Raw genomic sequence first — 27376 nt, forward strand, 5'->3', positions numbered from 1 at the left:
GGGGGGTTTGGGGGGTAGGAAAGGAATAAATGAAACAAGATAGGATTGGGAGGGAGACAAACCATAAGAGACTCTTAATCTCACAAAACAAACTGAGGGTTGCCGGGGGGAATGGGGTCGGGAGAGGGTGGTGGGGTTATGGACATTGGGGAAGGTATGTGCTATGGTGAGTGCTATGAAGTGTCTAAGCCTGGAGATTCACAGACCTGTACCCCTGGGGCTAATAATACATTATGCGTTAATAAAAAAATTAAAAAGAAAAAATTTTAAATTCTATATGTGGTTGGCATTTGTGGCCCATTGTATTGGGCAGTGCCTCCCAAGAACACTATCATGATTTTGCTTAATGTATTGTCCAAGGTGACAGAGCAAGGTATGTTTTATAATCTTTAACATTCAATTTTGCAAATCAGTGATTAATCGCATGAGCTCTAGGAGATACCATATTCTCCAGACTGCCCCCTCTTAGCCCTGCTCTAGGCCTGTCACACTGTGCTGTGAGACTTGGTTGCCTGTTTCTTTCCTTCCAGAAGACTAACTCCTTGTAGTGACTGGCAAGGGACCAAACAAATTTTGTGAGTTCTAGAAATATTTGATTTCAGGATAACTTTTACAGTTCCCCCCCCCTTATTTTAGAAGAAATACATGTTCTTTGCAAAAAATATGGCAAAATGCAGATAAACAAGAAGGTTGAAATAAAAATCGGGACAGATTCTGTTCCTTCAAATTCAAATCTGTTAACATTTTGTTTATGTGATTCCAGTATTTTCCCATTCTCTTTAGTTTTTGTAATAAGCTGGAAATATACTGTCATATATATTTTCAAATGTATCTAGGTAGGGCGCCTGCGTGGCTCAGTTGGTTAAGGGACTGCCTTTGGCTCAGGTCAGGATCGAGTCCCGCATCTGGTTCCCTGCTCAGTGGGGAGTCTGCTTCTCCCTCTGATCCTCCACTCTCTCGTCCTCTCTCACGCTCTCTCTCTCAAATAAATAAAATCTTAAAAAAAAATGTATCCAGGTACAGCCCCACAAACCTGTGGGTTCCTTCATGCTGGGAACTGTATCTTATTCACCTCTGTATCTTCGATGTCTAGAATGTCATTTTCAGTAGTTGTATAATATTATACTAATGTACTAAAATTTATCTCTCCTGCAGTAAACAAATACAGTAGGAGTACAATACAGCAAAATAAAAGCAAGAGGTTTAAATGACTGGGGGAAAAAAACCAAAATCGTCATTGTTTACAGACAAAAACAGCCAAGGAGAATAAACTCAAAAAAGACCCCCAGTGAACACAGAAAACAATGTGAATGATCGCTATCACTGGAAAATCTTTGAACAGGAATTTTCTGTAAGTAACACAACTGCATGGCCGTCTCAACCGTCCCTGCTGTGTGAGCGCTCCTGTTTCAAAGTGCAAGCTGGTGTGCATATCCTTGCCACAAAGGGCTACACTGCCTCCCAAGAATTAAAAATTTTCATTTGAAACACTTGGCGCTACAGAACTTGCACAGTGACAATTGCTCACTATCTCTTCGTACTGATGGATAAACGACGGTGATGGACGTACTGACACGCTGCACAGCTGCCGGGACCACCAGTGTGAGGACAGGAGACCTCACGGTTTGGTAGAGAGCTGCCCAGAGTCGGTCAGCTACGTCCAGTAAGAGAGTTTGGTGGTGGGTCTTTGAACTTTCATAGTTCCAACTCACGGTGAATGTAAACCACACCTCTGATTTACCTTGATGACAAAACCACAGATGCTGCCCACACTTCTGAGGCTTGCTGCCTATACTCATTAAAGGAATAATAAATTATTGTTAGAGGTTAGTAAATACAAATTTGTAATTTTCCCCCTTCCAAGTTCTTAAACCCCTGTAATCTATCCATAGACTCCACTGGGGATCATTGGGCTCTGGGTTTAGAATATTTGTATTATTTTATCCTTACATTATCTTATTTAACCTTCACAAAGATCTTATGCAGTAGATAACTATTATTATCCTCATTTAACTGCCCAGAAAAGGAGAGATCAAATATTTCCCCTGAAGTCATATGACTAGTAAATGACAGAGCTGGGATTTGAACCCAAGATAGTGGACTCCAGCATGTATGTCATATTTTTTTATTTTATTTTTTAAAAAATATTTTATTTATTTGAGAAAGAGCAGAGCGAGAGAGAGCATGAGTTAGGGGGGAGGGAGAGGGAGAAGCAGGCTCCCCATTGAGCAGGGAGACCTCACTGGCAATCCTTATTTTTTATTTTAAACCTCTTAAGAGTTTATGTATATTTAGTCCCATTACTTTTAGCAATATCACTGATCTTTCTGTCTATTCCTGACTCATTTCCATTTTTTGTTTAACTACTGTAGATTTATAATATGTTTTATATCTACTAAGACAAACCTTCTCTTACCATCCTGAGATTTTTTTCAATATCGAAACTAGTTTACATCTGAATTTTAAGGAAGAATTTTTTCATTTATACGCTAATATGGGGGAAATTGATATCTGAAAATACCAAGCATTCTGAACGAGGAACAGGATATTCTCTCCATGCACTAGAATAGATATATAAGCCCCTCATTAAGATAATATTGCTTTGGGGGGGTGCCTGGGTGGCTCAGTCAGTTAAGCGTCTTTTTTTTTTTTTTAAGATTACTTATTTATTTATTTGACACAGAGAGAGAGAGAGAGAGAGAGAGAGAGAGAGAGAGACAGCACGCCACAGAGGGAACACAAGCCAGGGGAGAGGGAGGAGAAGCGGGCTTCCCACCCAGCAGGGAGGCTGATGAGGGGCTGGATCCCAGGACCCTGGGATCATGACCTGAGCTGAAGGCAGATGCTTAATGACTGAGCCACCCAGGGGCCCCTAAGCTTCTCTTTGATTTCAGCTCAGGTTGTGATCTCAGGGTCCTGGGATGGAGCCCCACTGGGTGTGGAGCCTGCTTAAGATTCTATCTGCCCCTCCCCTCCTTCCCCCACTTAAAAAAAAAAAAGATTTTTTTTCTTTATATAATTGATGGACTTTGAGCTTAATTTGTTATGAGTTTATATTTTAATACAATTAAAAATATCTATTTCCCCTATATTTCCTTCTAATTGATTACTGCCTGTCATGGTGTTTTAAGAATGTATATAAAATAGGGGTGCCTGGGTGGCTCAGTGGGTTAAAGCCTCTGCCTTTGGCTCAGGTCATGATCCCAAGGTCCTGGGATCAAGCCCTGCTGGCGGGGGGGGGGGGGGTCTCTGCTCAGCAGGGAGCCTGCTTCCCCCTTTCTCTCTGCCTGCCTCATCTGCCTACTTGTGATCTCTATCTGATAACTCCTCTCTTCAAGAAGAGGAAACTAATTTCCCTTCCCTTGAATATAGACTGGACTTAATGACTCTTTTCTAATCATTAGAATGAGGCAGAAGAATTGCACAATTTGAGGGACCAATCATAAAAGATGGGGTAATTTCTTATGCAACAACAAATAACTAATACACTGGTAGATATTTATTTCCTGCTTAGCCTTTGTATGAACTTTCTCTTATATGGGTTTTTAGCTGCTTCTATCTTTTGATAGAGAAAATGGTATTGTCAGAACATAAATGCAACTGTATAATTAGAACACAATGTAATATATTTTTTAAAGATTTTATTTATTTATTTGACAGAGAGAGATCACAAGTAGGCAGAGAGGCAGGCAGAGAGAGAGGAGGAAGCAGGTTCCCTGCTGAGCAGAGAGCCGGACCCAGGGCTCTGGGATCATGGCCTGCACTGAAGGCAGAGGCTTAACCCACTGAGCCACCCAGGCACCCCACAATGTAGGAATTTTAATATGCTGCCTCTTTTTTCTTCTTATGTCATTCCTGTTGCTCCTGACTTTAGCCAGACAAATGATTCTTTCAAGTAAGAATGACTATGGCTTTTATTTATTTTTTATGGCTATGGTTTTTAATGCATATAATTTACCTCACTAAAAATTTTTCCTCCCTTGCTATTTTTCTAAGACGGCATGTGTAACAACAGCAATGAAGCTCAATTTTAAGAAGTGAATTTTAGCTTCCAGGATAGCATTATAAAGTACTGGATAATGTAGTCTGTAAAGTAAAACAAAATCTTATTTCAATCGTGACTTCAGCATTTACTCCTGACCACTGTTAGAATCAGGTACTCCGCGGACAGGCAGCCTGCGAATGAGCGATGGGTGACCACGCGTGCGCGTGTGTGCAGACCCCTCTCCCTATAACATGTAATGTGATATATGTCCTTTCCTCTAACTGGGAAGTAAGGAGGAGCAGATTCTTAAATATTTTCCTAAATAAGTCCACTGAGAAAGTAATCCTTGAGTTAATGCCCACAAGGAAGACAAACAAATATGATTTCTTATGATGCACTTAGCTCCTCCCTCGGGTTTCCCCACCCCCAGCCTCATCTTCACAACCACTGATTTAGGCAACAGCGACATGAAGAACCGTATCACCTTCTGTCCTCTCCCAGGTCGTTACTTATATGAACTAGTTTCCAGGTTTCCCCTGTATTTCCTTCTAGCTATTAAAGTGTTTTTTTTTTTTTCAGGGCACCTGGACTCACCTGGTGCTCACTCAGAGCACCTGGCTCAGTAGGTTGGGCCTCTTGCCTTCAGCTCAGGGCATGATCACGATCTCAGGGTCATGGGAAGGAGCGAGCCCGGAGTCTGCTTCCCCTTCTCTCTCTGCCTGCTGCTCCACATACTTGTGATCTCTCTCTAACAAATAAATAAATAGAAATCTTTAAATTTTAAAATCTTCCTTTAATATTGAAAATGTTTTATATCTTCCCTTTAATATTGCTGTATTGTAAGGGATCCCTGAGAAAATCGGATTGGATAGGCAAGTAACAGAGTTCTTCTTCCATTCTCCTGCTATAAAAGGGAAGTAAGAACATTCTGGCACAGGACGACCACATGTCCTAACTGAAAAGGCCTTGTATTCCTCTACTTCAGTCCCTCATGATTACTGTTCTGTTCTGTTCTTTCTGGTACATCCTTACTCCAAATTGCAGACATGAAAAAAATCACTTGATTTAACTTTTGACAACTGACCTATGATGTCATAGTAGGGATTTGCCAAAGATCCTAATAGAAAGCAGGAGCATCATTAAACAAACATTTGAATGCCTTCAATGGGCCTGGAGTCCTTCCAAAAAGGCACAGAAGGCTTCTGTTTTCCCTCACGGCATAGATGAGTTAGACATACACTCATGTTTGGGGGTTTTCTTTTTGAAGACTTTATTTATTTATTTTAGAGAGAGACAGCAAGAACAGGAGGGGCTGAAGGAGACGGAGAGAGACGAGCCCAAGAGGACTCCATGCTGAGCCCAGAGCCCAATGTGGGGCCCAATGCCAAGACCGTAAGATCGTGACCAGAGCTGAAACCAAGAGTTAGACACTTCATCGGCTGCCCCACCTCAGTGGCCCACATTTGGGCATTTTCTGCAGACAGTATATTAGTCATGGGTGTGTTCTGTCTACTGATTAAAATGAGTTCCTCAGTTTCTCAAAAAATTCTGTAACTTCAGAGTTAATCCCACAGCCTTCTTTTTGGACAGACGTTTCAGTAACATTGGCAAAGAATGACTGGCCACAAAAATTCAGGGAAAATTTCGGAGGTATAGCTGGAAGTAAATGAAAAAGGACCCCTCCATGTCAGGAATGTACAGCAGCCCACTTGGGGACCAGCACGCTCCAGCCGCGGTGCGGAGCGACGACTTACAGGACCGCTGGGCATAAGCCTCGCTGCACTCTGCGCCAGGACACAGAACCAGGTTAGAACAGCCCATTTCCCCAGCTCGCACACCTCTCTTCCTCGGAGTCTCGAAGCGAGATGACACAACTGAGAGAGCGCTCTGCAGACAAAACAAGATCCTGGGAAGTTCACAATCCACTGCAGGGGATTTCTGGACACAGGAACAAGAGTCTCTTGCAGAAGGCAAAGAGGAGATAGCAATAACCTCGTCTCAATTTCTAAGCACTTCCTGGGATTTCTAAGGAAGTTCGAGAAGCGTTATGCTATCTGGAATGAATCCAGAGCCCAAGATCACTCTGGCTCTGTATGGTTTTCCATGAATACCATCAATGCGTTCCCAGTCTTCAAATCACTATGAACCCTTAATTCTCACTCTATGTACTGTCCTTCTCCTCTGTAGCTACATAACAATAATAATTTTTAAAGAAAATCTTAGAGATTTCTACAGAATAGCAGTTTTCAGGGATTGCTGTGGTTGTCAAATATTTTCACAAGACTGTATCTTAAACATGTAGGTATCTTAAATTAATCAGGTTCAAATCCAAGTTCCTCTCCCCTTCTGGAGGAAACAGCGACCTTATCAATAACCAGGACAGCGCTCTTTTCATATAGCTTGATAAAGGACACAAGCAAAGCCAGAGTACCCACTCCCCAAGCCAGGACCCAATCCCCTCGACCAGGGACGGAAGTACCGCTAACAGTTCTTTGGAGGTGAGAATACACGGGAAAAAAAGAAAAAGAACGAACCTTACCGCCCGAACAGGGACTTGAACCCTGGACCCTCAGATTAAAAGTCTGATGCTCTGCCAACTGAGCTATCCGGGCTCATGTGCCCGGCTCCCTCTGCCAGCCCAGTAAAGGTAAGTGCGTTGGGCTACCGGGGACTTCGGTCCACCTGCTCGGACGCGTCGACAGCAACCCTGTGCGCGCGGAGCTCACACACTCAGAGCAGCCGGCGCCCCCGCGCCCCCCGCACCAAGTGCTCCCCCACAGCGGGCTCCGGCCCGGAACAACCGGTCTTCCCTCCAGAAACGCAGGCAGAGGCCGTGCTCCGAAGGGCTCGAGTCTGCAGAGCCCCCACGACGCTCTCGGTGCCAGCGTTTGGGTAAAAGTGAGCGGGAACTTCTCGTGGGACAACGGTCGTCGTCTCCCCCCCCCTCCGAAAACACACGAGAGCCCGGAGTCTCCCTGCGCGCAGAGGACGCAGAGAACCGGCGCCGGCCGACGCGTCCTCCTACGCATCCACCCACACCCCCTTCGCGGCTGAAGAGCCACATCCAGCCCTCGTCTCCGCACGTCGTTAGTCGAGTCGGCGCAGGCAGTTACTGCGGCTCTCGCGGCAGGCCCGGAGGCCAGCAAGGAGGCGGCCACGGCCGGCCGTGGGGAAGGTCGCGGGCCCGTCCGGGCAGCGTCCGCCCGAAGCCGGACCCCACCGGGGAGGCCCAAGATGGCGGCGCCACGACCCCGAACCCCCGGGCGGGTGAGGAGACCCTGCTTCCGGCCCCGGGGAGTGACCCCTCCCGCCGTCCGTCAGAGACAGAAACCGAATCCCCAGGGGCGCGTCTCCGCGTCCCTCTCCCCTGCTCTCGGGTGACGAGGTGTCCTGTCCCGCTCGCGTCGCTCACCCCTGGCGCTGCGCGTCTGTTCCTGAATTCCTTCTCCCGAGACCCAGACCCCTCCCCGACGTCTCCGGGTTGGGCTGGGGAGGCCCCAGGGCCAGGGTCTTCCGAGTTCGCCCGGCGGCAGCCCCAGCGGGCCACCTGGCTCGCCTCAACCACCCACGCCTCACCGGCTCTCCCTCCCTCCGCCTCCTTCTACACGAGACCTTCCCAGCTACGCGGTGCGAACTACCAGGTTCTGCGTTCCCAGCTCTCGAGGTCTGGGCTTCCCGGACCTGCCAGATTTTCAATCCGGGGAGCCCCTCAGCCGTATAAACTTCTGTGCAGCCCCGCGTGAGTGCGACGCAAGGTGGCCTGAGGCGGAGCGCGTGGCCGTCGGCGCCCCGGGTCTGACTGCAGACGCGCTCCGGACGCACGGCGCACCCGGCGGCGGACGGGGAACGGGGCGCACGGCCCACGCGGCTCCGGACGGGGAACTGGGCGCACGGCGCACCCGGCGGCGGACGGGGAACGGGGCGCACGGCGCACCTGAATGCGGACGCGGTACCGGCCCGCCCGGCGTCCTGGCGCGCTCCTCACTCCGGACAGTCCCTTCCGAAGCCGTTCTGGGTCCGATGGGAGCCTTCTCCTCCACCGGCCCCCTCCGTCCGCCCGAACACACGCGCCGCGGGCCCGGGTCGGCGTGGGCACTCACCGTCGCGCCGTCTGTCCCGCCAGGTCGCGCGACGTCCACCGCGCCGCCGCGTCCGCGGAAGGACCGGAGTCCGGCAACCGCCGCACCGCGCAGGCCTCGTCTCCGTACCCTTCCGCAGGACCCCCCCCCCCCCCCCCGCGGGCCTGTCCGAGGCTCGAAGGCAGAGAAGTCCGGGGACAGGAGGAATTCGAAGACACCGGTAAACGTCCCCGTGCTGAGACGTGTCCCCGGTGGGATGGAAATGCTTTCCCGAGAATGAGCTGAGGACCGGGACCGTGGAGCGAGCTGAGAGGAGCAGGAAGATCGCTGAAGCACAAAGGACGAAGCCCAGGGTCCAAAATCAGTCTCAAGCCAGCCTTTCGTTTGTTTTCCAGAAATACGAACCAAGGATTCCTAACTCTCCTTTTCCAAAGGGTCTCTCTGGGCCCTCAAAAAGTCACAAGACCGTCTTCTCTTTGATGACCACGTGAAATTCCAGGTCCCCGAGGCAAGCTCTCTGCAGAGTTCGCTCTGGGTGACGGAGCTGGCCAGACATTGTCACCGTCCTCAGCAAGATGCTTCATTGACGTTCAAAATCATTCTGTCCGGACAGTGCCAGAACAGTGATCGGGGCTGACTCTTCCCCTTTTCCTTGAGCCTCTGAAGATTTTCTGTCTTCCCTTTCTATCTGGCCCTATGTATTCCAGAGACAACTTCATGAGTGTTGTCTTTTCTTTGTGCCCACTCCTCTGCATTTGCCGACAGATCTCTGGTACCGAGGAGCAGTGGACCCTCCCGTGATGCTGTGGGAAACTCATGCCACCACGGAGATTGGCCAGACAAGGACAGATCTGCAGGTCCAAGCTCAGGGCCACTTGACCCCTGTGGCCATATGGGGCCAAAGGTGAGGTTTCGACACCCTGGGTATAGTAGCTGTTTCCGTTCCCTGGAAAGGGCGCCCAGCATCTGGATTCCCCTGGAGACCACAGCAGCCAGACTCCCAGTGTGATCGCCAGACTTTCTTTCATGGTTCTGCCCCACCCCATACTTGAGGCCATGGAGAGGCTTTGTATTTAATCCAGTGAGAATAAGAAGAGGAAGACGAAAAGGACACTCTGGTGCTCCTGGAAGGGAAAACTATCAAGCACAACCTTTTGTTCTCTGCCTAGAGTTACCAGAAGGAAAATTCGAGAGAACAGCTAATTCACCCAAAAAGGAATTTAAAAGCAGTGTTTACTTGGCATCTGCCCTGAAATAGCCATGGATTCCTAAAAGCAGTTCTCAGCCTGGACAGTCTAAAAGCAACACCCCGGACGTGGGTGCGTTGGGTGGTCACAGCGCAGGCTGTATAAATGGCATCCTGCGTGGAGTCTGGAGTCTTGTCTGTTCCATTTTCCTGCGTGAATGTCCGATCCCACCCTTTCTGGCTCAATTGCCTTTGAGGAGGGAGATCTGTGTGCACACATGACTCAAGCCTTGCTCTGTCTCTTGAAACTCAGCATTTACAGTTTCTGCACTGTTGATACACAAACTGGCATCCAAAAGGAAATGAAAATAGAACTCGTTTTGATACATCCACCCAGCCTAGACTCATCTTTAGAAAAAAAGCAGTCCTATAGTGTTCTGGCTCCTCCTGTGTAGGACAGTGTTTGTTTTAGGAAACACAAGAAACTCACACATCTGTCTACCCTTACCCTTCCTCCTACCCCCACAACCACACACACACACACACACACACACACACACACAGCCCCTTTGGGTTGCATCTCTCTCTGGGACCTCTGGTCTGGCGATAACTCACAGATTCCACTTTATGACTTGCCTTAAAATTCCAAAAACAAGTGCTAAAAATGATTGCAGAAGACAGTTGAGGTGATGCAGACTTTCTTTAACACTTCATGATGTGGACAGAGAACTGCAAAATAGGGTGGAAGGCAGGAATCTTTTATAGGAGAAAGAATTTTTAAAAAAGGAATAAAGAACAAGGAAGTGACAAACAAGATTTCTGATTCAGCCTTGTTTGGGGCAGGGAGGCCCAGAGCTGGCCGGGCGCTTGGGGATGGGCGGGTATTCTGCACGTCTGGCCCAGCTGGTCATCCACAGGGAGGTGGAAACCTAAGTCTAGGTTGCTGACCTGGCACCCCCCCCCAAGCTGCTCCATCTTGGGCCTGGAAAATATTTCAAACACAAGAAACTAGAATTCAGTGCACAGAAGTAAGACGCGAGGCAGGGAAAGACCTGTGCTCCTCGCTCGCTAATAACACCGTCGCGACCTTATTTCAGCGGCGCGTGTGCACAGATTTGGATGTTTTCTACCACGTCGCAAGTGGAAATCTCCAGTGAGACTCAATTTGCCATCTACAAGAACAACTGTTCTCCCCAAATCCGGCGTCGAGCAAAACGCCTTTAATACGTTAGGCCTAATTCCCCAAATCAAGCTTTTCCTGTGGTCTGAGAGCCTCCAGCCTCAGGGCTTCCAATTGTCCTTTCGGCGTTCGCGCTGGCGGCGTCCACGGTCCCGAAGCGCCGCCGTTTGGGGGTGCACAGTCGCTTAGGTGCACGATCGCTCCGGAGAAGGCTTGGGATCCCCCCGCTCCCCGCCCCGGCACCCCAGCCGCGCGCGCGCGGTGATTGGCGGTGGTTGCGCGCACAGGGGACGCGCGCCGGGCGAGCGGAGAGGGGACCAGACCCCCAGGCCTTGGGGGAGCAGCTGCCCTCCTGCCAGACACCCAGGTCCGATGAGCACAGCTGACCGCTCAGAGAACTGACACTGAAGGAGGGTGTAGATTTCTGTTTCCCTCCAGTGTGTCCCGTTTCTGTCCCGCCCTTTATGGTTAGACCCAATAAAACCCACTGACAACGTGCGCGTTGGCGTGGCTTCGGAAGGAGGAGCTTCTGGTGGGCTTGGTTCCTTCTTTCGAGCCTCCTCCCCTTTGTCTTCCTTGTGCAGCTTCGGGTGCCGGGTGCCGGGATCCGTAAACCGCAGGGGAGAAACGGGAAAACAATCAAAGTAATCGAGTAGATTTCCTAATCTTAGGGAAAATGGATAGTGGAGGTGCCGGGGATTGAACCCGGGGCCTCGTACATGCGAAGCACGCGCTCTCCCACTGAGCTACACCCCCTAGCTTCCACCTATCTCTCCTGTTTGGTAAAATATTACTTCTGTTTTCCCATTTCTCAAACTATTAGAATTGGCCTGCAGAATGTCTACCGGGTTAAATGTTGCTCTTTTTGAAATCACTACACTGGGTAGTAAGTACAGGCTTCCCTGGGGAACCAGATTGTAAACCAAATCTCAGGCCTCCACACTCGGGTGACCTGCTCCAGGGTCGGCTCACCCGCAGAGTGCTGGGGGAAAGCTACTTGCCTCCACCAGGAAAGCTCCAAGAACGTCTCCTGCACAGACTGCAGCCGTAACGGTTCAGCTCCACGCACCTCTGGACCCCAGACAGCCAGCCGGGCCTCAGGGGGACCAGTCACTAAACTTGGCACCTGCTGGCTCTTGTGTCCCCCCCCTGAGCGGTGGGCGTCAGTCTGCTTCCACTCTCCCTCTCTGTCCCTCTCTGGACGATTATGTCCACAAAGGGTTTTACAAACAACAGCCACTTTGAGACTCTCTCGAAGTGACTCCCCTCATCCCCCCTCCCTCACCCCCACCCCGGCCTGGCCCAGCAGACTGGAGGAATGAACAGGGGCCGGGCCAGGGCAAGGGCAAGGGCAGGTGCAGGGCAGTGAGCAAAGCTGGGGGACCCAGCGAGGCCGGCAAACTCCCTTCGCTCTGAACCCCTCTGACAGAGAAGCCGAGATCAATGTGGGTATTTGAAAGAATGAAGTCGAGGAGCCTGGACGCCTCCACGGGGTGTCATCGGTGGGCTGGAAAACTCGGGGAGTCCTGGACACCTCAAAGCAAGTAGGAATGGCTGGTCTGGGAAAGACAGAGGAAAAGCCATTTGTTCTGGAAAGCTGGCTTTCAGCTTAGCGTGTCCATCAAACATCTCACTGACTTCGAAACCTAAGGCTCTTCTTCATCTAAGAGTCTCCCGTAAAAATGACAAACGTGTTTCCGGCGGGTTTTCATTTAAAGACTTAAAAACGTTAAGCGTTTGCTAGTGAAGGCGAGGAAGATGGAAGGCGGCCAGTTCTGACTCTCCTCCCCGAGTGCTCTGGCAGAGTTACCGGGGACCGTGATCGCAGAGGAAGTCTGCGTCAGCTGACACGCCGTGGGAAGAATTCCTTGACGGCACGCGTGAGCCTTCCAAACTGGGGATCTGGGACTGGTGGACCTTTTAGTCTACGGCTTTCCTGACTTGTTTCCACCACACCTCGGACTTCAGACACTAATCATTTCCCCAGCGTTCGGTTGGGAAAGCCCCGCATTTCTGGGGAAAGGTCTTTCCCCTGCTTCCTCCCTCGGAAGTTGGGCTTGACATCCTGCCGCATTTGGTGACTATTCTGGCATACTGAAGTGTCCGTCTGTCTGTCTCCCTCTCTCCCTCTGTGTGTGTGTGTGTGTGTGTAAGGACAATGAGGGCAGAGAAAAATCGATGGTTTTCTGCTCCTCAGCCTACACACAGGTTCTACTGAGGATACAAGAAAGAACATCTAACAGACATTGCACAACGGCCTGCTTTTCTTCCCTTTCCCCTTTCTTTCTTTCTTTTTTTAAAAGATATTATGTTTAAGTAACCTGTTCTCCCCCCACGTGGGGCTGGAACTCCGAGAGCACAACACAACTCCGGGAGCAAGAGCTGCATGGTCCGCGGATGGGGCCAGCCGGCTGCCCCTCCTCTTTCTTTCCCGGTCCTGTTCCTCGGTGAACTGTGACGCCGCGGAAAGCAGCAGGAGCCTATTCATGGGGCCATAACACGCTCATTGGTCTCCTTCCCAGAGATCCTAAGTGAGCACAATCTTCGTTCTCTCACTCCTTCTTGTCTTCCTTGTGCCGATGAAACTTAGATGTGTACAGCTTGGAAGGGGAGAGAGAAAGGCTGTATTGAAGGAACCCAGGCCTAAACTGGGTCTCCCTGCACGAGCTGTACACCTGCCTGGACCCTAGATCACGGGAAATCCCAACAGCAGATGCTTGCGCTGATTTCCGCACTGTTACAGGGTCAAACAGTTCGTAGAACAAGGCTTACTGCATCGAACGTCCCTATTCCACAAAATCCTAGCCCGAAACCTTTTTTGTGTCATAAGAAGGGTATCTGAATGCTAGACCAAAGAGCGTTTCTGCCACTAAGAGCCCCCCAGTCTGCTCACCAGAAGTCTACCAGAGCACTGGCTCTAGTTCTGCACGACGGAGCATCCCAGCTGGGATGTGCACGTCTGACTCCCATTTCCTTCTCTCTCAACTTCTGTTGTGACTACAAGGCAAGGAAGACCCCGTTAAAATGAAGTACAAAAACCGGACCAGACCGGAAAATTGCCTGAGCAGACAAAACAATCTCAGCCACATAAGCCAAACTAAATCTAGCTTATCTCATGGACACAAGGGAAACTTAGGTTACTTTATGTAAACGCCTCTGATAATCATAAAAGAAACAAGCCATCTTCCTAAAACTGGTGTAAAATAATGACTCTTAAGCAATCCCTTGACATCCAGAACCCCCCACTGCAATAACCAATTACCATAAAAACTAAACAGCTTCCTCCTTTTCACATTATAAGCCAAATCCCGTGATGTCACGCCCTGAGCGTCACATCGGCTCTAAATGTGAAAGCTCCCAGCTCATGAGCTGTTATTATATGCACAATAAATGCTTATTAGCTACTATTTTATTGATCACGTGGGTTTAATTTTGCTATTCTGATTTTCGATAACTCATAAGATCATGCAGATATATAGCAGGTTCGCAGCGCGTCACCTCAGGGAACTTCGGTCCAGGTGGGAGAAAAAAGAAAGAAGTGGAATAAAGTAATAATGTTGGTGAGAAAGAAGACACGGTCAGATGGGTGGCATGGTGCTGGTCTCGAAATTTAGGCTAAGGGAGGGGGGATTTGACAGAAGAGGAATGAACTGATGACAAAACTTGGTCATGAATGAAGAACGGGGTGTTTTGCCATCACTGCTCTGGTAATCCCTGGTGTAGCCCCAGCTAGCAGATGCTTCAGCTCTGGGCTCCGGAGACCCCTTACAAAGAAGAGGGAGGAGAAAAGGAAGGAAAAACTACAGTTCATTATAGAGCTTTGTTCGGACAGAATCCTCCCCTAAAGGAAGAAAGCTCAAAGAGGCAATACGTGAGCTGGGACACTAGGTTTCGTAAAGCCTTCACAAAGATCTAAGACCTTGTAAAACCTCTGTAGGCCTAGAGAAGTCCTCAAGTGTGTCACATAAGACCCAAAGAGTAGCTCTGAGTTTGGCCAATGTTTTGTGGGACCGTCAACTCCCACAGGAACCTTCTTGTTGTTGTTGTTTTTAAGGTTTTTTTGAGAAGAAAGGAAGTGGTGAAGTGGGGATCGAGGGAGGGATGGAGCGAGACTCCAGGAGACTCACTACGGAGTGCAGAGCCCCACGTGGAGGAGAGCGGTGCTCAAGACAGTGTTCCCAGCAGGGCTCCAACCCATGACCTTGAGATCCTGACCTGAGCTGAAATCAGTCAATAATTTCTATGATTTTAAAGTCACCCAGGTGGTTCTGTTAATCAACCAGTCTGAGAGCCACTAGCCTGGAAAAACCAAGCACCCGAGACTGGAGTGATTTATTGGCAGGATTTCACCCAAAAGGAGATATATCTACAGGTGGTCCACTGTATCTTTCTCCCCATCTTCTGAACATACACACACACACACACACACACACACACACACAATGGACAAGGTCCCCCTTCTCCCTGAGAAAGAGAAGGCCCTGAAGATCGGACAGGAAGTTCGGACGTGCCTCGTCCGCAGCTGCCCGCGGCTCTCCGTGCTGCTGGCACACAAGGCGAGCACGTGCGGGCGGGTCTGGGCCCCTCTGTGAACAGGCAGCTCCCGCACGACTCTTCTGAAACCCTGTGTGTAGTTATGTGGGGAGAAGTGTTGCCTGCTTGATTCAGACTTGACCATCTCAGGTATAAGTGGGAGCAAAGTCCGTGCGGAAACCTGGAATAAGGAGAAAGTACGAGGCAAAAATCCACTCGGTTCGATTTCCACAATGTCCTTGCCTACGGAGCGGCATAGCCCAGCTGGTGACGGTTTCGACTCCCAACGCGAGGTCTCAGAACTTAAGCCGCTGTTGAAGCTAGGCTTCCCTTTCACCCATGCATTTCTCGTTCTTAGACGGAGGCTAATCAAGCCTGCCTTTCCCTTACGGGGCGCGCCTCCTCCTGCCCAGCGTCCTAGTTCCTCTCTGGCCCTTGAAGTCAAGATTCTGAGGGAGCAAAACCAGAGTCGCAGCGGAGTAAGAGAACCGTTGGTGGAACACGGGCAAACCAGCGATTTTTGTATTCCATCCTCCCACCGCAGGCGGGAAGGCAACTTCAGAGACCCTTAGGAGGCTGAGGTGGGTGAACACATGAAAACGGAAAGACAGATTTGAGGATACAAGAAAAATGCAAACTGAGTGTAGATTGACACAGAATTTGGAGCCACGTTTGGATGTGGGAAGTGAGGGATCGGGAAGAACAGGATTTCTTCTGGGTTTTTGTTGTTTTTAGGTCAATTTATTTCTGTATTAGAAGCAAGGAACAGAAAAGTCCTGCCACCATTATGTGGTTTTAGGCTCTGTGTTAGCATTGAGAACACCTGGACGTGAATTAACAATGAAGGTTAATACAATAACAATAAAACATCTAATTCCCAGCCAGAAGATTAAGAGCTCACAATTAAACATCCTAAAACCTCCTTATCTTCTGGTATCAATGGGCAATTTTGAGCCCTTCCCACCACCCATTCTCCAAGCCCCTCCTCTTCATAGCCTCGTGAAAATGCAAAACTGAGGATAATGCTTCCGGACTCAGAGTTTGGAGCTTTCTGAAACCTCTCTACATTGTTTCTTAGATGTAACAGACTAAAATGAAAGGAAGCATCATGGTTCCTGCCGGTAATGCCCACCTAGGTCACAAATAATGATGACTGGACTTGGGGTAGAGAAAAAGTCTGCAACGAAGGTTGCACAGACTACAATAGAGAGTAACAGCAAAGGACTTCAGAAGTGGGCAGCGCATGTCTTTGCATGGGCTTCTTTTTCCTTTTTTCTTTTTCTCATTTTCATCTTCCTTTCTCCTCAATACTATTGCAAAATGGTAGCTCCGGTGAAAAAGCTGATTAATCCAGTGGCTACTCGTGGCTCATTTCTCTCTTACGCTGTCCCAATCACCCTGGGTAGGGCAGTCCACTGTTGTCAAGGAGCAGAAAATAGCAAAAAGAAAGGAGGTGAAGGGAGACAATTCCGTATCACCAGAGTCATGGGAAGACCAAGGAACCGAACTGTCTTGCACAGCCTCCAGCACCACAATAACGTCCGTTGCTAGCACCATCGTAATCAAGAGTGCCATAGACCACTGTGCCCCTTAAGTGATTAACTAGACCCCCCGGGCCAGGCAGAACCCTCAGGGTCAGCTTCTGGACCCGAGTCCAGCTTCTCCCCTGGTGCCAGTCTCCTGAATAAAGGTCATATCTCTTTCCAGTCACAACTCATCTGTTGAGTACTGGCCTTTCAAGAGACTGGCAGCTGAACTTGGGTTTCAGCAATGCTCTCTCCGAAGCTTCTCGGTACTTTCATCTCTGTGTCCCTCCAACACTGATGCTGAATGGGGGCTTTTGTTTGGGTTTTGTTCTGCTTTAGTATCATTAAGTTTTGATGAAGGTCAGCCCTGTTTCTTAAATAATGTTGTAGCTTATTTGGCACTTCACATGCCTCTTTAAATCGTATTTAACTTCCCCTGTTACTCAAATTCCGAGACAGAGAGAGAACTGCGATGAACACATCTCATGCTATAGGGTATCTGTGCTGGGTGGATGGTGCCCTCCCTCCAAGCTCATGGGCTTCCTGGAACCTCAGAATGTCACTTGATAAGGAAATAGGGTCTTTGCAGATGTCATCAAGCCCAGAGGAGGCCCTGAGGGCGGGTCCTAATGCAGGCTGACTGGTGTCCTTGAGGGGAGAGGGAATTTGGACGGACACACACAGGGAGACGGCGCGCCGACACAGAAGCAGGGTTTGGAGTCGCGCCGCTGCAAACCCAGGGAGCTGGGAGAGGAGGGGGCCCGGCTCTCACAGACCCTGAGTCTGCCGGGACCGGCCTTTCCAGCGCTCCGCCCTACCCGCGTTCCACACTCCCGTCCCATCACCAAGCCCTGCGGCCGCGGGGTTCTTACCTGGCCGGGGGGGGGGGGGGGGGGATGTGTGGGGGTCGGACCTTCCCTCCCGAGAGTTTGGTCTGCGGAGCAGGTCATTGTCCTTCTCAATGACTGTCATCGCATACCGGAGACTGTGAAAGGTCTCCCGCCGGGGATCTCCGTGGGTCCCGCGCGTGTTCCTTGGCAACCCCGTCGCACGGGAACGCCACGTCTCTTCCCTGGGGGGTTTCCCAGCAGCGGGGTTGCACGGGGTGAACCCTGACCCTTTCGCTCCGATCTCGTGCACCTGCCGAAGATCGCCGCGGCCAGCGGGGTGGGGCCCGCGGGCCCTGCACGGCAGCGGGTGCAGCTCCGCGGCAGAGCGCGCGCTTAGCATGCACGAGGCCCCGGGCTCGATCCCCGGCCCCTCCAGCGGGGGGTCCCCTGGGGGCGTCTCCACTTTTACGGGAACTCGGTGGCTTTGACTCCTCTCGGCCTGGCAGGACCTGGCTGCCCGGGCACAAGCAAGTCGGGAGGAGATCTGAAGTCCTCGAGTACTATCGCTGCGGCGTCGGAGCAACCCAGGCCCTCGGAATTGCAATGAATGAGCGTTAAGTTTGCAGGAACAGGAAAGACAAGAACGACTGAGACGTCCTCGGCCCAAATCCGCCGACTTCTTCCTTTTTCTCGCGCTATTCTCGTGTCAGTGGAGAAGAAGAAAACTTGCACTTTCTTTCCCTAGTCTCTGCTCTTCCCTATCCGCCCACCCATGCCTGGCTCGAAAAGAGAACACCGTCGTGAAGCAGCCAGGGCGGGAGGAGGCCCCGGAGCCCGCGGGGAAGCCGGGCACGCGTGGAGGCGCCGGGGGCCGAACCCGCGGCCTGGTGCATGCCGAGCGCGCGCTCTACCGCCGAGCCACACCCCCTCGCGCGCAGGCCCTGCGGGCCCCACCCTGCTGGCTGCGGCGAGCGCGCGCGGGTGCGGGACTCGGCCCGAGGGCCAGGGTCCGCCCCGCGTGACGCTGCTGCTTGGGCAACGCTCCCGGGAAGAGACGGGAGTTCGGAGCGGCAGCCGCTGCGCCCCCCGCCCGCCGCCCCCCGCCTGCCCCTGCTAGGGCGGTCTCGGGACGGGTGTTCCCTGGTCGTCGCGCGTCCTCCTCCGATCCGAGGCGCCCTTAGAAATCTGTGGGAGGCGGCGCAGCCGTGCAAAGACCCGCGCCTGCACAGGATCCGGAGGAAGGGAGCGGGGGAAGGGGGGTAGCGAGGAGGGAGGGAGGGAGGCGGCACCACCAGAGGTGCCCAGGAAATCCCGGCGCAGGTGCGGAGGAGGCTGCGGTGAACCTGCTCCACAGTACCGGCGTGAAAGGAGGGGCAGGGAGGGCGTCAGCCCCTGCTTTCCGAAACCGCTGCGCCCCACGTCTTTGGAGAGGGGCGTCCTCGCCGTCCCGCGCGCGCTTCCCGGGGCCTGAGAGCCGTGAGGGCCGGAGGCGGGGAGGGGATTAGGAAACAAGCTCGTGCGGACCGTGCACCTCTTCCGAGGGGAACCTGAAGGAGGGGCAAGAAACGCATCTGTTCTTTGTAAGCCCATTCCTCGCGCAACGCACTAAAAACCGGTCCCTTCCCACCGCAACGACGTCGGTGTGGGTGCATCTTTGTTCTGAACCCAGGTTCCTTCCACCGAAGAGGAGACTCGCGGTGGTTCAACACTTGTAGCGCGCAGACCGTTGCAAAGAAAACGTCCTCATTCAATTCGCGTGTTTATTTCTGTTCGAGGGAGCCCCGCCCTCCGCCCAGCGCGGGGCTCCAGCTCGCGGCCCCGGGATCCAGCGCCGGATGCCGAACCGACCGAGCCATCCAGGCGCCCCTGTCTTGTGGTTCATGGTAATGCTCGGTGCCTCCAAGATTTGTCCAGTGGCTCTTGTGTCCTAAGCTAACCTTCACCTGTCGAGCACGTGCTTACCTTCTGGCAGGGAGAGACAGTCCAGGCTCCTCTCGCGACCTCCCTGCCGCGACCCCAGCGGCTGCAAGTTCCTCCCGCAGCCTTGGTTCCTTGTGGGGATCGGTATTAGGAAGTCAAGAGAGCGGACTGGCTGTCTCACACTGTCCACGCTCCTTCAGCAGACAGAGCTGGGACCAGGCTCTTCTCTTAAAACTTTGTGTGGCCCCGGCTTTAGGCTGGGCTGACCAGCATGAATGGGTCTCGGGCAGGTGCCGTTCTGTCCAGCATCATTGCCTTCCTCTTCATGCAGCTGGAAAGAGAATGCAATCTAGGGGCTTCTGAAATAAGGGAGCGGTATATAAAGAGTCTTTTTGTTAGCAGCTTCAGGTCCTCGAGACTCCGGGGGAGGTAGAGGACTGTGATTAAAACGCTTCTGAAAAAAAGAAAGAACAGAAAAACAAAGCAAGCGGGTTGGGGGTGTAGCTCAGTGGTAGAGCGCGTGCTTAGCATGCACGAGGCCCTGGGTTCGATCCCCAGCACCTCCACTTTCCGGTTTCCCGGCATCTCCTGATGCAGACACCTTTTGATCTTTGAGTGAAAAAACTCCAGGTTTCTGTCTGCAGTGCTCCCCTTGTTGCAAGGGAGATGCTCTCTCGGTGAACGCCCTAGATAGACATTTTGGAATACAAAGTGGTCGTTGATGTTCATTTGCTCAAAGTCGGTGTTTTTATTTTCCATCCACCCGGAGCAACCGCTGCTGTGCTCTATAAAGTCTCACACTCCACAAAAACCGCGCTGTGGGGAAAATGTGCGTCTGGAGAGCCAGAACCCCTCTGACCTGCAAGCGCAGCTCCGGAGACAGTCGACCCACACCCACCTCGCCTTCCGGGCGCCCCAAACACGCATCTGGAACCAGGTCAAGAAGGTCTCTCCTGGAGGTGAGGGAAAGTTTAAAATTAAAGGCCTAGGAAATCTGAAAAAGTCAGCCTGCTCAAGTGCTTTCTGGGAGGACGGTTTCTCCTCTGGAAGGGAGAACACGCGATTGCCTAGCAATGAGCAGCGGCACTAGCGGGCTGCATAATTTGCTGGTCCTGAGCCCTGCGAACGGTGCAGGTGACCGTCCCCTCGTGACAGGTCTGGTGACAGGTCTGTCAGTTCGGGGACAGTCCGTCCCAGCCGAAGAAGCAGGTAGCCCTCTGTTCCCTCGCCATCTCCGGGAAGACTGAGAGGTGCTCAAGGATGCGGGTGCGAGCTGAGAAGGCAGACACTGCTCCCTGCCACATGGCCCTGTTTGGATTCCAAAATCAAAGAAGTGGCCAGAGTGCAGGAAAAGTCCTCCATCCCGCTGGCCCTGAGCTCAGACTCTGGTGGCGTTGTCAGAGCACTGTCTTTTGGAAAGGCCATAAAAGATGCAGAGCAGGTGTTCTAGGAACTTAGGGGAGAACACAGAGAACACAGCACCTTGTCCCCCGGCCTTGGGCAATCGCTCTGTGCTTGTGGGACAATTCTACCTTCTTCCCCAGGGAGTTTTAAATCCACAGTCCCCACAACAATGATAACTTTGATGAGTCCTCGTGAATTTGATCATGCCACCCAGTTCGTCAGGTTAAATAGTTTTGATGGCTGACCTAAACCAGAAGAAAATATTGCACAGGGAGACGTGAGGGCAAAACAAGACATCTGAGCGAAAGAGAATGGCTATTCTCCGTCACAAAAGAGGTGACGGGTTTGGTTTGTGTTAATTCAGTGTTTGTGGCAAATAACGTGCCCCTTTCAGGCAACCAAACGGCCGCGTTAATCAAGAGGCACTGTGAAGGTTTTGCTTCAGGAGTTTCATACCGTGCATCTCTCCCATCCTGTAAATGTGGGCGACATTGGAAGTCATGCCCAATCACTGGTTGTCCCGGGGACTAACTTACAAACTCTAGGGGGTGCGCTCCACCCAAAGTAAATGCTCCTTTCCAAGCAATTCGTGCCTTTGGGTTTCACACAGCGTCCGGCCCAGGAAGACACACCTTCCACCCTTCCCTCTCCCCCGGTGATTCCGCCAAACGTGTTCCAAGAAGATCACACTCTTTCATTTTTCCTCCAAATATCTTCACTCCTTAATTTGAATTCTGTACATATTGCAAATACGTAGTTATTCATAAGAGAGAAATGTTTTTATGTCACACGACAACCTGTAAACAGTGTGGGTTTTTCAATTTGTTAGGAGTGATCGAAGGAATCCTAAAGAAAATTCTAAATGACTCACAGGTTTGTATCTATTGCAGAGTCCCGAGAAGATAATTTCCTGAGGGCAGTGATTCCTCAACTTTGGTAAGATCATGCTCTTGAAATCCACACTACACCTGGATTGTAGGAAAGACGGTTTTCTCTTCTAACGGAGACATCAGTTGGTCAGTTACCACTTGTAGGTTCTTCCTGGAGGATCGTTCCTCAGACCCTCACGTCTTCCCAATATCCTATCCCTGGCTCTCTCCCCCGTCCTGTCCTCTCTCGCGGCGTTTTCTCCACCTTCGTGGCAGAAGTCAGCCTCCGGCTCAGGCTTCTCCACCCCAGACGCTTGGGCATGTACTACACACGTAACCATAATCACGGGAGTGCCTCAAAACCAACTGCTCTTTCTGATTTGTAATCTATCCCCCTTTCTGATAAAGAGCTTGGTACCAAAACTGCGCAATCCAAACAGGACTATCATACATCCATCAATCGTGCTGGCCGATCTATTCTGGTTGTGAGTCCATTTAAAATTTTAAAAGTAAAATCTAAAGGTTTTTAAAAATATTTTATTTATTTCTTGTTTATTTGTCCATTTATTTGAGAGCAGCACAGGAGTGTGCATATGCACGAGGTGGAGAGGGGAGCCCAGGGAGAGGGAGAGAGAATCTCAAGCAGACTCTGAGCTGAGCGCAGAGCCCAAGCTGGGGCTCGATCTTATGACCCTGAGCTCATGACCTGAGCCAAAACCAGGAATCAGACACCCAATTGAATGAACCACCCAGGCTCCCCTAAAAATCTAAAGTTTAACTGGAAAAATGTAAAAAAGTTGGAGGGCAAGAATTCCAATACACTACTCAGCAACACACTTTTTTTTTTTTTTTTAGGATTTCTTTATCTGTCAGAGAAAGAAAGAGCGCAAGCAGGGAGCAGCAGGCAGAGGGAGAACCAGGGTCCCCGCTGAGCGAGGACCCCGATGTGGGACAGGACTCTGGGATCATGACCTGAGCCAAAGGTAGACGCTTAACTGACTGAGCCACCCAGGCATTCCTGCAACACACTTTTTAATGCATTTCTACCTTGAGGTTTTGTATGCGTGTGCATGTAGGGAGAGAGTCAGTCAAAAGACACCATGAAATGGCCCATAAAAGAATCTCTATTGTGTCTGTGTGTGAACGAGCTGTGCATGTTCTTACGAGGAACTATTTGACACGAGGCCATCTTGATTTCTCTGGTGACGTGGCGAAAATTATTGAACATCTCTGGTCATTTTAACTGAGCCTTTTAATTTTTCCTACTGCCAAACAGCCTTGCAGATGACATACCATCACTGGTAAAGTTTTGCCCTTGTCTGGAATGTCTAAATTTTAAGGGTTCCAGGAAAGAACAATATTTAACATTCTTAAATGAAGGGTAAGTCCGCTACTGAGATTAGAATACTAAAAACTGAAAGCAGACAAAAACTAAGGTCATAAAAATTCAGATATGAAAACCCAATTTCATCAATAACTTCTTTCTTGGTATTCTTTGGTATGGATACTAAATCACTTTATTTTATTTTATTTTGCCATATGTTCATTCACCACTTCTAGGACATCTTTGATGCAACATTTCGCTAATGTCTTGGCAATCACAGTTTTTAATAAAGTCTGACTATGTAATAGCCTGCATCACTAAATGTTATTATGTAAAATATTGTAAAATAATGTTATTATGTAAAAATATTATGTAAAATATGTACAATGTAAAAATATTATGTAAAATTTTAAAAATTATGTAAAATAAAATATTATGTAAATATTAAATCTGCTCTTGGATTCAATCTTCCTTTCAAAAAATTCCATTAGTTTTGAATATATTTCATGTCTTGGTGTTAACGTAACTTATTTTAATGACTTTATTGCTTGATTAGCCAATGCTTTTCTGCAAATACCCCCAAGTGCATTTCACCATCACGGAAGACTGCAAAGCCAAATTTAACCTACGGAAGACCACACTTCCACCTAAAACCAGCAGGACCAATTTTGGTCTTCATTTTTTTCAATCATTTCTATTCTCATCATATTGAGATACTACTGCTTTTTGACGAAAAAGTCAAAAAGAATCTAGTTTAGTTTTCAATAAATTAGGTTTAAAAATAAATTACGTAGGGGTGCCTGGATGTCTCAGTCAGTTAAGCATCTGATTTCCACTCAGGTCATGATCCTGGGGTCCTGGGATCCAGCCCTGAGTTGGGCTCCCTACTGAGTGGGGAGCCCGCTTCTCCCTCTCCCTCTGGGGCTCCTCCTGCTTGCGCTCTCTCCCTCTCTGTCTCTCTCTCAAGTAAAGCAAATAAAATCCTTAATAAATACATTCTTTAATAAGTAAATGATATAATTTTTTGAATTTTCTTTTTTAAAATCTAAATTCAATTAATTTACATATAATGTATTATCGGTTTCAGAGGTAGAGTTCAGTGATTCATCAGTTGCATGTAAAACCCAGTACTCATTACATGAAGTGCCCTCCCTAATGTCCATCACCCGGTTACCCCATCCCACCACCCTCCTCCCCTCCAGCAACCCTCACTTTGTTTCCTGAGATTAAGAGTCTCTTATGGTTTGTCTCTCTCTCTGGTTTTGTCTTATTTTTTCCTTTCTTCCCCTATGATCCTCTGTTTTGTTTCTTAAATTCCACATATGAGTGAAACTGTATGATAATTGTCTTTCTCTGATAGACTTATTTCGCTCAGCATAATACCCTCTAGTTCCATCCACGTTGTTGCAAATGGCAAGATTTCATTTTTTGATGGCTTAGTAGCATTCTATTGCATACATACCATACCTTCCTTATCCATTCATCTGTCCATGGGCATTTGAACTCTTTCCATAGTTTGGCTATTGTGGACATTACTGCTATAAACATTTGGGTGCACGTGCCCCTTCGGATCCCTACATTTGTATCTTTAGGGTAAATACACAGTAGTCGATTGCTGGGTCATAGGGTAGCTCTATTTTCAACTTCTTGAGGAACTTCCACACTGTTTTCCAGAGCGGCTGCACCAGCTTGCATTCCCACCAACAGTGTAGGATGGTTCCCCTTTCTCCACATCCTCGCCAGCATCTGTCATTTCCTGACTTGTTAATTTTAGCCATTCTGACTGGTGTGAGGTGGTATCTCATTGTGGTTTTGATTTGTATTTCCCTGATGCCGAGTGATGTGGAGCACTTTTTCATGTGTCTGTTGGCCACCTGGATGTCTTCTTCGCAGAAATGTCTGTTCCTGTCCTCTGCACATTTCTTGTTGGATTCTTTGTTCTTTGGGTGTTGAGTTTGATAAGTTCTTTGTAGATTTTGGATACTGGCCCTTTATCTGATATGTAATTTGCAAATATCTTCTCCCAATCTGTAGGTTCTCTTTTGGTTTTGTTGACTGTTTCCTTTGCTGCGCAAAAGATTTTTATCTTGATGAAGACCCAAAAGTTCATTTTTGCTTTTGTTTCCCTTGGCTTTACAGACATGTCTTGCAAAAGTTGCTACCTGATGTGGAAGATGTTACTGCCTGTGCTCTCCTCTAGAATGTGGGTGGATTCCTGTCTCACATTGAGGTCTTTCATCCAGTTTGAGTTTACCCTTGTGTGTGGACGTGGAGGACGCTCCCGTTTCGTACTTCTGTGTGTGGTTGTGCAATGTTCCCAGCACCATTTACTGACGAGACTGTCTTTTTTCCACTGGTTAGTCTCTCCTGCTTTGAAAAATGACATAATTCTAAAACTCTAATTTAGCTACCAATGTTAAACTGTAAATTTGTAAAATGGACTTAATTGAAAGCATTTAAATATAACAAAATACAAAAAGACATGGGACACTGGGTGGCTCAGTCATTAAGCGACTGCCTTTGGCTCAGGTTGTGATCCCAGAACCCGGCATCGGGCTCCTCCCCCTCCCACTCCACCTGCTGTGCTCCCTCTCTCGCTGTGTCTCTCTCTGTCAAATAAACAAATGAAGTCCTTTTTAAAAAAGATACAAAAAGCACAGTTGTAACTTCTCAGGCCTTCATACGCTTTTGGGTTAGTTGGCAAATTAACCCTAAAATATCAGCAGCCATAACATGGTCCCATTAGATATAACAAGGGAAGGGAAGGAAACCAAAATTTGCCACCCAAAATATACCACTCTGACATAAAAATTACTTTGAACAGAAAGCAGTTAAGAAGCAGCAAACACAAGAAAAGCTCTGTCTATCCCCCATTTCTGACTCAAGTCAGGACATAAATTCTCCTTTTACGGGAGACTGAGACTGACCAGCCCAGAGAGGCACCAGAGGAATCTGCAAACAAACCTTCCCCCGTTCCTTTCCTCCCGTGGATCTGCCTTCCCGTTCTCTACCCTCAGAGCCTCAAACTGCTTCCCTCTGGCCTGTCATTTCTCTGCAAATTTACTGTTCTTTGCAGGAGATGCTAAGAAGTTCTAAGCTGCCGCTTTCAGTTAGTGCTCATCTAGGTTAATCCCGGGTGATACTCACTGCACATATTAATAAACTCTGTTTTTCTCTTGCCAGTCTGCCTTTCTGTTGAAGGGTTCCAGCTGCAAACCAAGCTTTGCCTCCCTCCGCCCCCCTGCCGCTCTCCCTGCGCTCTCCTCCCGGAGCCGCCGGACAGCCCGTGCCGGAGCCACACAGGCCAGACGCTTCCGCTCCCGGCCGTGCCGTGCACTGAGAGTCATGTAGGAAGAGAGTCCGCATTTGTCAAGCCCTTATCTCCACATCTACACTCATTCCACGGAGACCAGCAGCAAATGCCGGAAGTCCGCTGGGACCGTATTTTTCTGAACTTCTGGGATCCTCAGCGAGCACAGCTCAGTGGTCAGGAGCACGACATGAAGGGTCCCCAGCCTGGCCCCGCCATCCCCGCCCTTCCCTTCAGTCTCTTAAACCAGCTCAGACAAACCTTTCTCACTTTCCTCTCTCCCCATCAATTTACTCACTTTCCCCTGCTCTTATCAAAGCTAGATTCATGCCCTCCGTGGATTGCCTCTGCCCCGGACCCATTTCAACGCCACGGGCCCCATCATTACCGGCTCGGCCTGTCCTCCAAGGAACATCTGAGTGAAGGAAACGAAACAGGGAGATCTGGCTCGTGCAGGGTCTCCTGACCCCGAGGCCACAGACACGGCAGCTTTAGATCAAGCCTGAAGACGCTCGTCCCCTGGCGATATATGGAGGCGACGAAAGGAAAAGAGCAGGGAGAGGAGGAACAGGAAGAGAGTCTCCGTCGGTCACCTCTGAAACGGCGTTGCTTCCGCAACTGCACCGGCTCAGGGCCAGAGCTGCGGCCGAGACCAAGCCGGCCGGGACGGTCCCTCCCCCTTCTGCACCCTCTCCCTGCAGCTGCAAACCGCCCCGTCCGGTCCCGGGACGGCGTGCGTCCTGCCTCGGCCTCTTCCTGAGCAAGGCGACCGGGTGCCCCGCAGAAGAGAACTCATTCCTCTTCCTGTCAGGTCGGTGCTTCCCAGGTTGAGAAACGTGGAGGTGGAAGTGGGGCGTAGTGAACCCACACCACTCCGGTGCCACAACGGGTCTCCTAGCCTTACCCGGTGCGGGAAAGGCGCTCGGCTTTCGTCATAAAGAACCCCCGTCCCTCCGCTCACTCACACAGCGCGACAGACCACATCCCCCCCACCAGCTCCTGAGGCAAATTCTTCCGAGCCCCCCGAGCCCGAGCCCCGAGCCCCAGCCCCGAGCCCCGGCGTAAGGAACGCAGGGGTTTCAGGGCTTCCAGTGGTCCCCGGCACCCCCCTGACACCGGCGCCCCGGCGGTGTGAAACCGTGCCTGTTACACACCAGCTCCGACCCCAGAGAGCACTGGGGGACACACGTAAGGCTCCGGAGTCCCGCGGAGGTTAGCGGGGCCGAGGAC

This window comes from Martes martes, assembly GCF_963455335.1.
Source record: "Martes martes genome assembly, chromosome: 6".
Lineage (NCBI taxonomy): Eukaryota > Metazoa > Chordata > Mammalia > Carnivora > Mustelidae > Martes > Martes martes.